Source organism: Zonotrichia leucophrys, chromosome 2 (assembly GCF_028769735.1).
Source record: "Zonotrichia leucophrys gambelii isolate GWCS_2022_RI chromosome 2, RI_Zleu_2.0, whole genome shotgun sequence".
Classification (NCBI taxonomy): Eukaryota; Metazoa; Chordata; class Aves; order Passeriformes; family Passerellidae; genus Zonotrichia; species Zonotrichia leucophrys.
The window spans coordinates 60,827,850-60,840,916 of record NC_088171.1 but is presented as its reverse complement, the minus strand read 5'-3'; the positions used below and the strand labels follow the sequence as shown (position 1 = coordinate 60,840,916).

The window sequence follows — 13,067 nt, the reverse complement described above, 5'->3', positions numbered from 1 at the left end:
TCTGCCAGAGGACTGTGCATGAACTACAATGCTGCAAGAGTGTTAAACACACACCGCCCCTGCCAGGGGAGGAACCTGGGCATTCCCACCTGAATGGGAACCTATATTAACCTGTAGATTTCTATGTTTCATGGGCCTCCCTCATCCGAGACAGAGCAAGACTGCAACCATTGGTTCAACCAACAGACTTGAAAATGACAACCATTGGCTCATCACTCAGTCCAACAGAAGGTGGTGGTGTCTTTCCTCTCTGCTAGCCACTCTTTTCCTTCCTTTCTCTTTCTTTCCTCTATATATATATACACTTATATATATATACATATATAAATACACAAACACAGGTAATTCAGTGTTATTTCATTCTAATCTGCCCCTCAAGGGATCTATTAACCAACAACCTCAGCTACCCTCGCCTTCAGGAGTGGGTGATATCTTCCTCTCCCCAGTTCTTTATTTTCAGAGCTGGGAAAAGCTCCTGTTCCAGGCCAAGGATGTCATGTCACCAGGCTCCCTTTGAGAGGCAGATTCTGAGGGATATTCCTGCTGCAGAGTCTAGGCACAGCCAGGGAAACAGCTTGATTAGAGTAATTGAGCAGTAAAATGCTTCATGAGAGTCGAAGGTCTCTGAAAGCATGCAGGACAACAGAAACAGATTGAGAGCAGTGCTGTGTCCTTAAGCAGGAAGAAAAACAAAACCAAGATAAATTAATTTCTGATAGTAGCTGGTGCATAAAGCCTGCTCTGTCTTGTTTATCTCAATAGCTTTTCAAGCCAGGCAAGAGGTAAAAAACTATGCAGCAGAATTACAGGAATTTGAGTACTGCACACTATAAGAAAACTAATCATTTTGCAGGAGACACAAAGCAGATAAGAACAAAACAGACACAAAATGTTATAGAGCTTAGAAGCCTGTCTCACAAGTGCAAAAGGGAGTGAGGAAAAGGGATGAGCAGGAGAAGCTCCCATCATGGCAGACCTGGCAGGGGAATCACTCTGAAACTCCAACTTTTAACACATGACCATATAACTGTAATTTGAGTAACAGAAGCCACAGAGGCTGTACTGAAGCTGGAGGAGGACTCTAAAATGGCATCCAATTAGACCTGAGCATGACAAGGCAAGTCAAACAAGCATGTCATATCTGGTACAATAAAGAGAATGAAGCCTGAGTTATTCCACTAGCTCCATCAGCACACATGGTGTGCTTAAAGAAATGCCAGATTGAAGAAACTTAACACTGCTATAATGGAAGTGGCTTGTGGCAAAGCCTTAAAGTAAAATTAAAGGTTTTAGTTAATCCCAAATGTGTGGACAAGTACCACCAGCAGTAGCAGTGACACTGAAAGGGAAGGTAAGGGTGGGGAATAAAAGTTGGGGGGCAAGTGTGATGCTCTGCTAAGTCCTCCCATATGATAGAGTCTGTCTCTGCAGACATCTGTCATTTCATATATGCTCAAATATACCCAAACAATATGCAGCCTCCTTCTAATATTGAAGGGTAAGATAAATGGTCTGAGTAAGAAAGGCATGAGGCCACAAAAAAAAAACATAACAGAGAATTGCAGAATAGAAGAAGTAAAATATGAGAAAAGGTGAAATTACAAAAAAAAAAAAAAAAAGGTTACCAAGAAGTACACTGAGGCATGAGAACAAAACTAGTTCTCTCTGATTTATGCAGCAATTCCAGTTGCTGGTTTTTTTTCAGGCTTGGTCTCTGAAGAAGTTCAGTCCCCAGAGCAATAAAACATAGTTTTCAAAATCTGAGAAACAAAAGTGATTAAACTTTAGTTCCACCCTCACTACACAAGGGAAGCAACGTTTTGGGACAAAGATGGGGTAGGCAGCCACAAACATGCAGATCTATCCCAAGCAGCACCACCTGGAGAACAAGCACATTCTTTTTGAACAAAGGAAAGGCTGGGTTTCTCTGCCATGGTAACTTTACATTCTTTCCATCTCTCCTAAACAAGAGTTATATAGCACACAGGGGAATTACTGTTACAGGAGTAGATGCTTTAAAAAAAATCATGTTCTGGATGCCTCCAGTAAAAACAAATGCCTTATGTCACTTACAAACAGACACTAATAAAAGACTATATGCCCTGGTAGAAAAACATATTTTGGGTAAGAAAGCGTACTTTGAACAGTTTTCTGTACTACTTCAAACAACAGAAAGGTGTATTTGGATTGCTCAAGGACAAAGCTCTCAATGAAAGTCACAGACTGCAATACTTCTAAACACAATGTCCTCTGCAGGAGGGTGAGCCAAAGGAGCTTCTCCCTGAATGCCTGCAGCCTTCTTGCCACCTCTCCTCCTCTGTGCTTTTAGTAGGGAAAAAGACAAATAAAAGAACTGAGAAGTCAGAGCTAAAGGCTCCCTTGAAACAGAATTCTATTTTTTCAGCATGTACAGTACATGTCAGGAGCAAAGAGACCTTCAGCAAACTATGTACTGCCACTAAGCCATTCCTGGCCCAGAGCTGCCATGGATTTTGGTTAATATTAAGCTCCTCCTGTCAAAATAGCAACAGCAGCCACCATTTTCTGTCATGCCTCCCCAGCCATCTTGCAAATGCTTGCCAGGCAGAAGATTTTCTTCAAATTCCTTTGTGAGTCAAGTTGGGTGCAATATACCAGAACAAGGAACATAATTTCATTTGGAAAGGTTATTGGCTCTCTAATCTATCGAAGCAGATATTTCATCTACTTTAACAACATTGTATTTTCCTCCTCCTTTTTTTTTTTGTGTTTTGTTTGTTGTTTATTTAGTAATACTTATGTGGCAGAACAACAATCATTTTTCCTCTAGTACTTTTGAATATATATCAGGAATATTGTGCAAGAAATGCTATTATTATGAGGAATAAGTATCTGTGGATGCCACAATAAAGGTAGAAAGGCATTCAGTCACAACTCACCCATTCTACTGTACAAAGTTTCCTAGGTTAAGATTTTTTTAAAAGCACACAGAATTAACACAACTTCTATTGTACAATTTGTATATGTGCTCACATAGAAATTGCTACTATTTATGCAGAAGTTTAATTGTTTCTGCCCTCTTATGAGTATAGAAGTCAAAGTTATTAGTGTAAACAGATTAATGGAATTAACTATATACTTAATTCACAATAATTGTTATAAGCTGTTATCTGATATAAGCATATATTTTAAAGCTAATATATCTGTTTATAGTTATATAATCTTATATAAACATATAAGCTACTATAAGCTATAGTATTTCAATAGCTGAGTCACCAGTTTTAATTAACACCAAATAGAGGTCAATCATGTGCATGAAGACTGTGTTCTTTGTCTGTTATTTATTTTCAGTCTAGAAAGAGTATGCACCAAGTTAGAAGAGTCTAGAAAACTTTAGCACTTAATAATCTTAGCTTTAAAAAGAGAGGACATTATACAGAAGCGACTGACATCTCCTGATTAAAAGAGTGAATTTGATTTGCCCTATCCCTGATCTCATTCTACTTTTCTGGGAACTTCATACTTCTTCCTAGGGAACAAAATAAAAGGAAAGAGGAGGGGGAAAAGTAACAGCACCAGATGAAGATAATTTGGACATTGAATTTTAATATATGTATGTCTACAGTATAATTCTTAAAAATGGCTGGCAATGATACAGTGACTCCAGCAGTCTTCTATCATTTCAGGAAGCCACAAATACCAGTGATTCACAATGACAAATATGTAATCACCTGTGAAGTGGATTTCTAGTTGACTTGTCCACATTTGCAGGTCTTACTCCCTAAGAAAAGGTTAAATTGGCTGATTCTGATATCTGTACTAAGAGCAGCTGCCTTCCAGGAACAGAGCACTTTAATCTTGTCAAGCATTGTGTTCTGCACCCATATGAATCCAATAACCAGTTACACACACTTGGTCCTGGCTTCAGTGTTGTCAGCATGGAGATAACACCCCTGCCTCTCCCCTCCAACTCAGCAGGATCACTTGGGCAAATCAGTCACCACTGAGCTCAGATGTGCCTTGATGAATTCCCAGCAGCAAGCAGAGGGCCAAGCTCTCTGCCACGTCTGCCATGTCTGCCATCATTCAAGTTAGCACCAGCGAATATTTGTGAGCCTGGGGAGTGAAAGGAGGCAGCTGCCAGGCTGCACCTTCCCCAGCCAGCAGCACACAACCGTGCATCCAGCTACACCCCTCACAGCCGGGGCGCTGATGGAGCGCTGACAGCTGACAGCAAACCAAAGATTATCTTCTCAGCTCAGATGCTCATGATGAGAGCTTTTGTTTTGGAAAGCAGTCAAGCATATGAATAATGTTTAAGTGCTTTTTTAACCCCAATCCCCATCGCAAGAGTTGCTCAGTGAATAATTGCTGAGGGGAGTGTTAAGCCCAGGATATGAGAGGTTTTGCCCTTCACAGAACATTTTGAGTTGGGAGAAGTTAAAAGAGCTTCTGAACAGAATGCGATGCCAAAAGAACAACCAAAAGATACAGAAGGATTTGACAACAACACTAACTAGCTAATATCATGCAGAATACTAATGCTTTTTAGATTAATCTTCAAATTTATTCCAACACTTGGAGTACAGTGCTGTTGAAAAGAGACTGTAGTGGATTAAGTTTCTTATGTCCTATCAGGTACTCAGGAATTTCAGGCAAGCACTAGATGTGCAGGCCAAAGGTAAGGCACTTGAAGTTTCCAAGTTTTAGCCAATAATGTCATCTACTTCCCTGCAATCAAACTCACTAGGTATTCTAAAGCTTTTTAAAAACTGATTTTTTACTGCTAATGTTAACATAATGATTCCATTTTTATGCCAGCCTAATATTTTATTTTAATCACCCAGAAAATTAAGAAAGAAATAGCTTCATCCAAGCACAAAATAATAGGATGCAAGGATCAAAAGCATTCAGAGTCTCAGCACTGCAATTCAGTGAGAGTAACGAGACTGTGTAGGGAGGCAAAGATTGAGAAAAAGGCAAACCAGGGATATCTTTTACTGGCTATCAGTACAAATAGCTAAATAGATTAAAGGCTTCTGGATTACATTATAAAATGGAAAATATAATGCATCACTGGACAAGTTAGCTAGACATTTAGCGTGGGCTTGACTTTATTAAGAATCAAAATACTGAAAGCTCAAGTCAGACTGAGCATTGGCAACTTCTAAGAACTCAGCCTATAAACAGAATAACCTTCTGAGAAAGCAGAAGAAATGCAGACACAGGAAAGGCTTTACAATAATTTGAAGATAATTCACACAACAGAACAGAGCTCAAACTGACTTATATGAGCAAATACCAGGAAATTAAGAAACCCGGTGACGAAAGGTAGATGGCAGCAAGTATTTAATTAATGAATAAGGGAAAATACTGTGTAGTGCTAGAAAAAGTTTCATTAAATACATTCATTGAAGTCCTCTTAGAAGGATCTCTCTAGGAGAGGCTCACAATTGACCCAGAGTTTGTGTGTGCACATGTCCTGACAGGAGGTCAAGGTCCTGCCAGCACTAGACATTACTTGTGTGGGTTGTTCACACACACAGATGATTTTTTAATACTGTAGAGAAAATTCTGCTGCTCCAGGCAACAAGAAGGACTAAGTACCCTGTAGCATTGCTGTGTCTGCAGTCTTTGTAGCTCAAGCAGGTACAGTGAAAATCAAAAGGCAGGAAAGATGCAGGGAGACAAAGCCAAGGTGGGACTGTGGAGCAGAGTGACAAATGGAGCAGAGTGACAAATGCAGCACAGAGCAGAGCTGCCCAGGGAAGCTAAGCCTGGTGGTACCAATGTTGTTCTGGTACAGTTTTCATACAGCATGACAAACACTCTTTAGAAGCTGTAGTTGCACTAATACAACAGACTGGCAGACCTCCCACTCTGAGCCAGAAACAGAGAAGGAAAAGTTCTTCTTAAAGTAACTATCCTACAAGTTCATCCTGAGTATCTGTTAAACTACAGAGAAGAGGGAAAGCATAAAAACAAGTTTCAAATTTCAAAGAACCATCTGCAGTGAATTGGGATTGAGTTGTGAGTGGCATTAATATGCAAACAGTTTTCTCATTTTTCAGGAGCACCTGTGTCTATACCAGACTCCCCATCATTTTTCAAGATCTCAAGCTTGCCAGCTGCTAGGAGAAGCTGATCTCATTCTTTCTCCTCAAGCAGAAAAGAAGATGTTCCCCTAGCCTGTCCCATCACTAAGCATCTCTCTCACTTCTCCAGGTATGGCCTTGAACTTAGCTAGACATGCTTATCACACATTCACCTTCCCAGACTAGAAATCATTTCCTGAAATCATCCCCCTCCCCAGAAGAGAAATCCTGTTTGTTTCAGCCAGCTCTACAGAGTGATAACACAGTGGTGTCTCCATATCTGTAGTAATACAAGTTCCCATGTCACTTGCCAAGCCTCCCTCTCCTTTGGCTTCAGTACAAGCTTTTCTCATCTTTCCCTGGCCAGGGAAAGGGACATAAAAACCTGATTGCCACTCATGCAGGTGTGCTTGATACATGTTGACTGGTAACATCTGTAGGCTTTGGCTCCCTTCAAACCCAGGGGAGCTGTTCCTCTTCTGACTCAGTTGCCACAGTCACAATTCCACTTTCTTGAGTAAGTCTGATATTTAAAGATTCTGGAAGCTACCAGCTACTCTCCTCCCACTGGCAGTGAATTAATGTAAGCCCAGACAATTGCTGGGTCTGTGTAACTGCATTTGGTGCTAAATTCCCTAATAAAAGTTTTTTTAAAAGAGCCATAAATTCCAAACACTATTGTCCAAAAAGTTGGAAAAAAATTCCAAGAGAGAACCAAGACCTCTTTTGAATTTCCCTGGTACCACTGTCTCTGACTTTATACTACTGGGTATTTTCTGTGATTAGACAGTGTTAAAAATTGAAATAGTTATGCTACCCATCCAAATTACTGCACAGAAACATCTTATAATGCATTTGACAGTCTTGACACAAAAATGCCCTTTCCCAAATACATTGTTGTCTACCCAAGTGACTATGAAGTATGATTGGAAAATGCATTGAGCTGTAAGGACGAAGGGAGGAAGGGTGAATTGAAGAACACCATGAAGAGTTATCACTGCAGACTCATAAGACAAGAGTTGCAGAAAAATGTACACTAAAATTATATAGAATAGATTAATCCTATTAATCTAGGTGATAGTATGTTCAGAGATATATAATCTCTGAACCTACTATGTGATAGTATTGTTCAGAGATATATAATCTCTGGAGAAACTATTTGAGACTATTTAAACAAAAATAAAATTTCATATATATAATTTAAAGACAAAATCAAATTTCCAAGCACAAATCTCTAGTTTGAGGGTTAAAAAAAATTAAGAAGAACAACCAACCTAAACCAAACCAGCCAAAGAAAACCAACAAAACAAAGAAGCCGAAAAGAAAAAACAACTCACCATGCCCAAGTTCTTACCCAAATTATTTTTTTTTGCTATCATCTTTCAAGTTCAGTGCCAGTTTAAAGCTCAGTCTAAGTATTTGAGGTTGAGCTGACAAGAAAATAAAGTTCTAATGAAAAAAGAACATTTGTTAATCACCCCAAAAGCGATGTCTTAAATCATTCAAAATCATACCCAAGTGTTGTTTGGATATGAAATTCAAAATACCAGATTAGTTAAAGGAGGAGGAAGGCATGTGGAAGAGAAGAGAGGAAATAAGGAAAAAAGCCAAAAGACTTCAGCAAACATTGCTTGGTTTCTAGCTGATCCAGAGAGTAGCAACAGCACAATATTTTCTGGAGTCTCAGTCTGTTCATCTCCTGCTGTCCACTGACTGCTTCATGTCCTGCTGTCCACTGGCTTCTGTCTTCACTAAGATAAAATTTCAGCTGAGTTGGATTTTCTGCTTGAATTTCTGTGCATCCAGCCTTGCTTCCTGATACTACCCCACTACATGCACTACGAAAGAAGTTCCACAGTGATCCCAAAAGATACAGTTGCCATGCCATACTTTTCCACCTTTGATATCTTTATTTGAACTACATTCAGAAGCTCAGACAGGCAAGGGCAGCCACGGGAAGAAGAGATAATCTGTCTTTTTCTCTAATTTGTACCCTAAATAAATCATGTCTTGTTTTCACTGCTTCTCTCTCTTGAAACCACTTGCATCAGCTGTGTTACAAGGGTTTGGGAATGTTTGCAGCCATCAAATTGAAGACAACACAGCAGAAGTCAAAGTGGTGCAACAACTTGATCATTTAAAATCTCTCAAATGCAGGGTGGTAGTTGAGGTCATAGCAGTAAAGAAAATTTTTCGAGATGTTGGGAGGAGAGTGTTGATCCTCTTTCAATAACAATTTGCTGTAATTTAAAACAGAAAAGGAATGGTACATTGACCCCCTTGTAAAAAGACCAGTTTTTTCCCTGATTGACAATTAATAAAATGCTAAAAAGCACCTTGTCTGCCCTCATAGCAGAAATCTCTTCTATACAAGAGGCAGCAGCATTTGAGCAGCAGCATTCAAGACCACATGCAGAAAGAAACCCAAGTGGAAAGGTTGTTAGTCTGCTACCAAGCTAAATGGAAGGTTCTTGCATGAAAACAAAATTACAAAGTAAGCTGACAAAATCCCAAAGTCTCCCCATTATGTGAAAAAACACCCCCATAAAATCTGGAAGGCCATCCAGAATACAGCTCTATGGGCAGCTTCTCCTCCTCCATCAGGAAATATTATTTGGAGTTATTTCTTTCATGTTCAATCACTTGCATCCAGCAGAATACTAATAATGCAGTCTCACATATTAAAATTGACATTATTATGACCCTCACATAGACCAAAGGATTTCTTGGCAGTATTTACTCCTCAAAAGGAAACATTTGGATTAGCTCTGTTGGTTAAAGCATGGTGCTAACAAAGCCAGGTTGTGGGCTCAGTCCCTCTACAGACTAGTTACTTCAGAGTCGTATTTGATGATCCTTGTGAACCCCTTCCAACCCAGAGAATTCTGTGAACACTTCCCTTGTTGGATGGCTTTCAACTACTCCACTCCTGAACACTTTGAAAGTTCTTTCCCTACAACAGCATATTTCACCCTTCTGTTCCTGCCTTGACATTTCTCCTCCTTTGTCCCAAACCAGCAGTTACCTTTACACTGTCAAAGCCACCATTGCTCACTGTACATCAGCACAAGGCTCAGTTAAAAACTCACACTACATCAAGGATGGGTCATTGCAGTGAGGGGAAGTTCATTATGATGATAGAAAATGAATTGTGGAAATTAAGATCAGAAGAGATATCAGGAGGTCTCCAGTCAGTTTACATCCTTCTTTATTGTCCTTCTGTGACTCACTACAGAAGATCCTGTGTCCATCCTCTTGATAAGCTCTTCAGATGTACTGACAGGCTGCTATGAGTCCTCATGAAGTCCTCTCTTTATCAGGCCACACAGGACAAGTGCTCCAGCACCTTGAGGACCACCTGCTAAATTTGCTCCAGTTCCTCAGTATCTTTCTTATATCTGAGGTGCAGCAGGTATACAGGACTCCAGGTTTTGCCTAACAAATGCTGATAGAGAGGGGTAACCACTTCCCTCAATCTACTGGCAGTGCTTGCCTCTCTGCCTGGCTCAGTCTCAGGTGACTTCAGTACTTACTGAGATGTGACTTTCTACCTCCCCTTAGCCAGCAGGACATGGGAACTACCCTGCAGTGTCTACTACTTGCAGACCTGTAGCTGGAGAACCAGCCACTCTCCTGCTGCAAAAACAAAGGATTTAGCTTCCTGTTTTCTCCATCAAACCATGTGGTTTCTGGCTGCCTCTCCTCTGTGCAGTTGGGAGTTCAGGCTCTCCTCTCTGCAGGGTCTCTGAGGATCCCTTCAATTTCTTTTTACTTCTTCCCTGATGGTGCACATTAGCTGACCTCCTCCAGACTGACCTCAGAGTAGTGACACATGTCCTCTATCAGTGCACACCTTGTGTAGGCAGGGACAGCATCTCCCTCTGCCCTGGCTTCAGCTGGAGGCCCTGGGCAGCTCTCTGTCCCAAACCCTGTAGGGCTGTGTCCTTCCTTTGGAGCTCCTTTGGGCTTCATGCCCTAACTCCAGGGCAGTGCTCCAGCAAACACTGGAGACTTTACCCTGTGACACTCCTCCTGAGTAGGAGTGCCTGACACCATGCTGAGTCCCATCGTATCAAGCAGACTCAAACCACCAGGTTTGGTTAAGCAAGTGCAAACTGGAACCAATAGTAAACATCAGGCAGATGTCTTTTTTCTAGCATCCTTGTTCTTACTCTTTTTTAAAATATTTCTGTACTAATTTCATCATATTTGGTCAATTTATATAATCTGTATTTATACTCTGTTGCCCTGTTCTTCTAAAATTCTTCTAAGCCTTCTGATGTTTACATTTTTGTAATGGAGTTTCTCACACACTTTTCATGTAAATAATAATTGTTTTGCATTCCTTTCTGGAAGAAAAGCAAATTGATAGACTGTTAGTTTGACCAGTGTGGTTGGAGAGATAGCAATTTCATCCTCCAATCCATGGTCACCTTTGGAATTCTATAAATATCAAAGTCAAAAAATACACACACTCTTATTTGCCTTGAACATCTCAGTGTGTGAATATCGTTCATTTCATGTCATATTGCGACAATACTTTTCCAGAAGTCCACATGAAGAACTGTCTGTTCCTTCCACCCTGAATAGCTGTTACTCTAGGGAAAAAGGAGATAAGTACTAAGAAGATGAGATCATTACTGAGAAACATTATCTTTAGTCTATATCAACTAGACACTTAGGCACACAAACTCTCCATACGAGCTATTCCATCCTATTGGTAACAACATTAAATGGGTGCAAAAACAAGAAGGATGATGAGAAAGTTATCGAGCAGACACAAAATTTCAATTTCTAGTATTCAAGGACAACTGAATGCACTTCTTAGGCATGATTTCCATTAAATAAATATTTAAGATAAAGTATACACTGCTTTTCAAGTAGTAGATGCACTGAAATGTCTCTGAAAGAAAGAACAGCTTCCCACTATTGTTACTGGACTTGAAGTATATCTGTTCTCCTATAATTAATAATTATTGACATCACATTTAATTGGTAATCTTATTTTGCCAATGGCCTACTAAAGATTTATCACATTAATTAGTAGCAATGAGACAGCTCTAACCACCTACTGTCATTAATTTCTTAAATATGTACAATAAGATGCACACTAATTGTGACAGGTAATTGGTACCTGCCCACACTCTGCCTCTTTTGAAATTGCTCTGAAGTAGATCTGAGTTAATCATCATAAAACTATACTTTTTTAACAGATTAAAAACCAGCCCTTTCAAACAACATATTTCTGAATTTAAGCTGAAACTTGTTCTTTTATGAGAAGGCAGAATTTGTCTGTAGACTTACAGATCTAGTTATCCTTTCAGAAAGGCTGGAGGATTCTATCCAGCTACACATTTTGCTGAAACCCACTGAAGGCTTCAGCCAAAAACAAAAGTCTCCTGTGTTCTGGATTTAAAGGAGTCTTTGGTCAAAATATCCTATCAGGTATGAGAGGCAGCCCTACACCTAGTAACACAGAGGAGAATCACCAAGAAGCATTGGGAAATTCAAACCCCTTGGCCCTCAAGATAAAGGCAACAGGATTAAACTTCAGCATTTTAACCACAGAAAACTTTTCTCTACACCTGCCCAGAGTCAGGCAGAAAGTGTCTTTCATTCTTGTCTGTTGGAGCTTCTCCCCTTGTTGTTATTTGGCTATGCACAGATAAAAGGAAGAATAAATCCAGGATGGGACATACATACAATACTGGGGGGTTGAAACTCTTGCTCTCATTCTTTCTTTGTATAAAAATTGATTTATTCATACATTTCACTTATACTGCAAATATTTAAAAATAGCAAGAGCTCCCCATGCCCCTTTGACTGTCATTGAAGCTCTCCATTGACGAGCAGTGGGGGTGAGTCAGCGCGGCAGGGATGGCAGTGTTACAGATGCTCACTCTGACCTGATGGTTCCTCAGGGAACCGTGAAGGAAATTCATCTGACAGACACAGGCTGCATCCCATGTTGCCACAGCAAACACAGCCTAATAAAAGCAAAATGTAGTGGCTGAGAGGTGCACAAGGGAAAGGGCATCCTCTGCATTCATCCACGGTCAGTAAGAAGACACATAATATTAGAATGACTGTAAATCCTGCAGTGGGAAGGGGTTGGAAGGGGGGACAGAAAAAATAAAGGAAAGTACCTTATACATAATTAGCCTTTATCAGTAATCAAGTACAGCTTTCTGTATATCCTCAGTCCATTTCCTTTCACAAGCAACTCATTTTTGATGTAAAGAGTTCTCCACTTTATTTATTTTTAGGCAGTTGCAGATGGGAACAAGGTAATTGTTGTCACATTTCTCTTCACAGAGAAAAGCAAGACACAACTTCCCAAGAAATTTCTGGGATTCATATTTTCTGAACTTCAGAGAAAGGAAAAACAATTCTTATCTCATTTGCTGCATCTGTGTTTGTTCACAAGTGGAATGCATTGTGGAAGATTGTTTACCTGAAGAGAATGGGTAATTGGATTCTGTTGTGAGTGTTTTGATTCACTGACCAATTGAATCCATGTGGGTGCGTTGGGACTGTCAGCAGACAATAACAAGATTCTGTGCAGGGGAGTGCAGTTGAGTGCTTGGCAGACTCAGTTTAGATGTAGTGTAATATAGTATAGAATAATATAGTATAATAAAGTAATTAATTAACCTTCTGATAAGATGGAGTCCTCCTCATCATTTCTCCCTGCCACGGGGTCATCTTGATCCGATAGGTGATCCACAGCAAAAGGAAGCCCTGTGTAAAAGGCATGGTCTTCATTTGTGCAAGAGGAAAATTGGTTTTTATATGTAAGATAAGTGTCAGAGAATGGTTATTCCAGTAGGCAGCATCCTATCCATATATGGTTTAAAATAACATCCTACCTCCCAGTTTGCTGGGTTAAAATATGGACCTTGAGTCTACAACTGTATGATTGCATAGCCAAGCACCTTCCTCTCCTCCCAAAGAACCTTTGGAAGCATGAGGGATATAGCCCATTCAAGTGAA

General features: G+C 40.0%; 1 long non-coding RNA gene across 4 annotated transcripts in view; it reads right to left on the bottom strand.

Annotated features, from left to right (window-relative positions):
* LOC135444058 (uncharacterized) overlaps positions 1-13,067 on the bottom strand; it is a 127,341-nt gene that overhangs the window by 92,716 nt on the left and 21,558 nt on the right. The window lies entirely within an intron of this gene.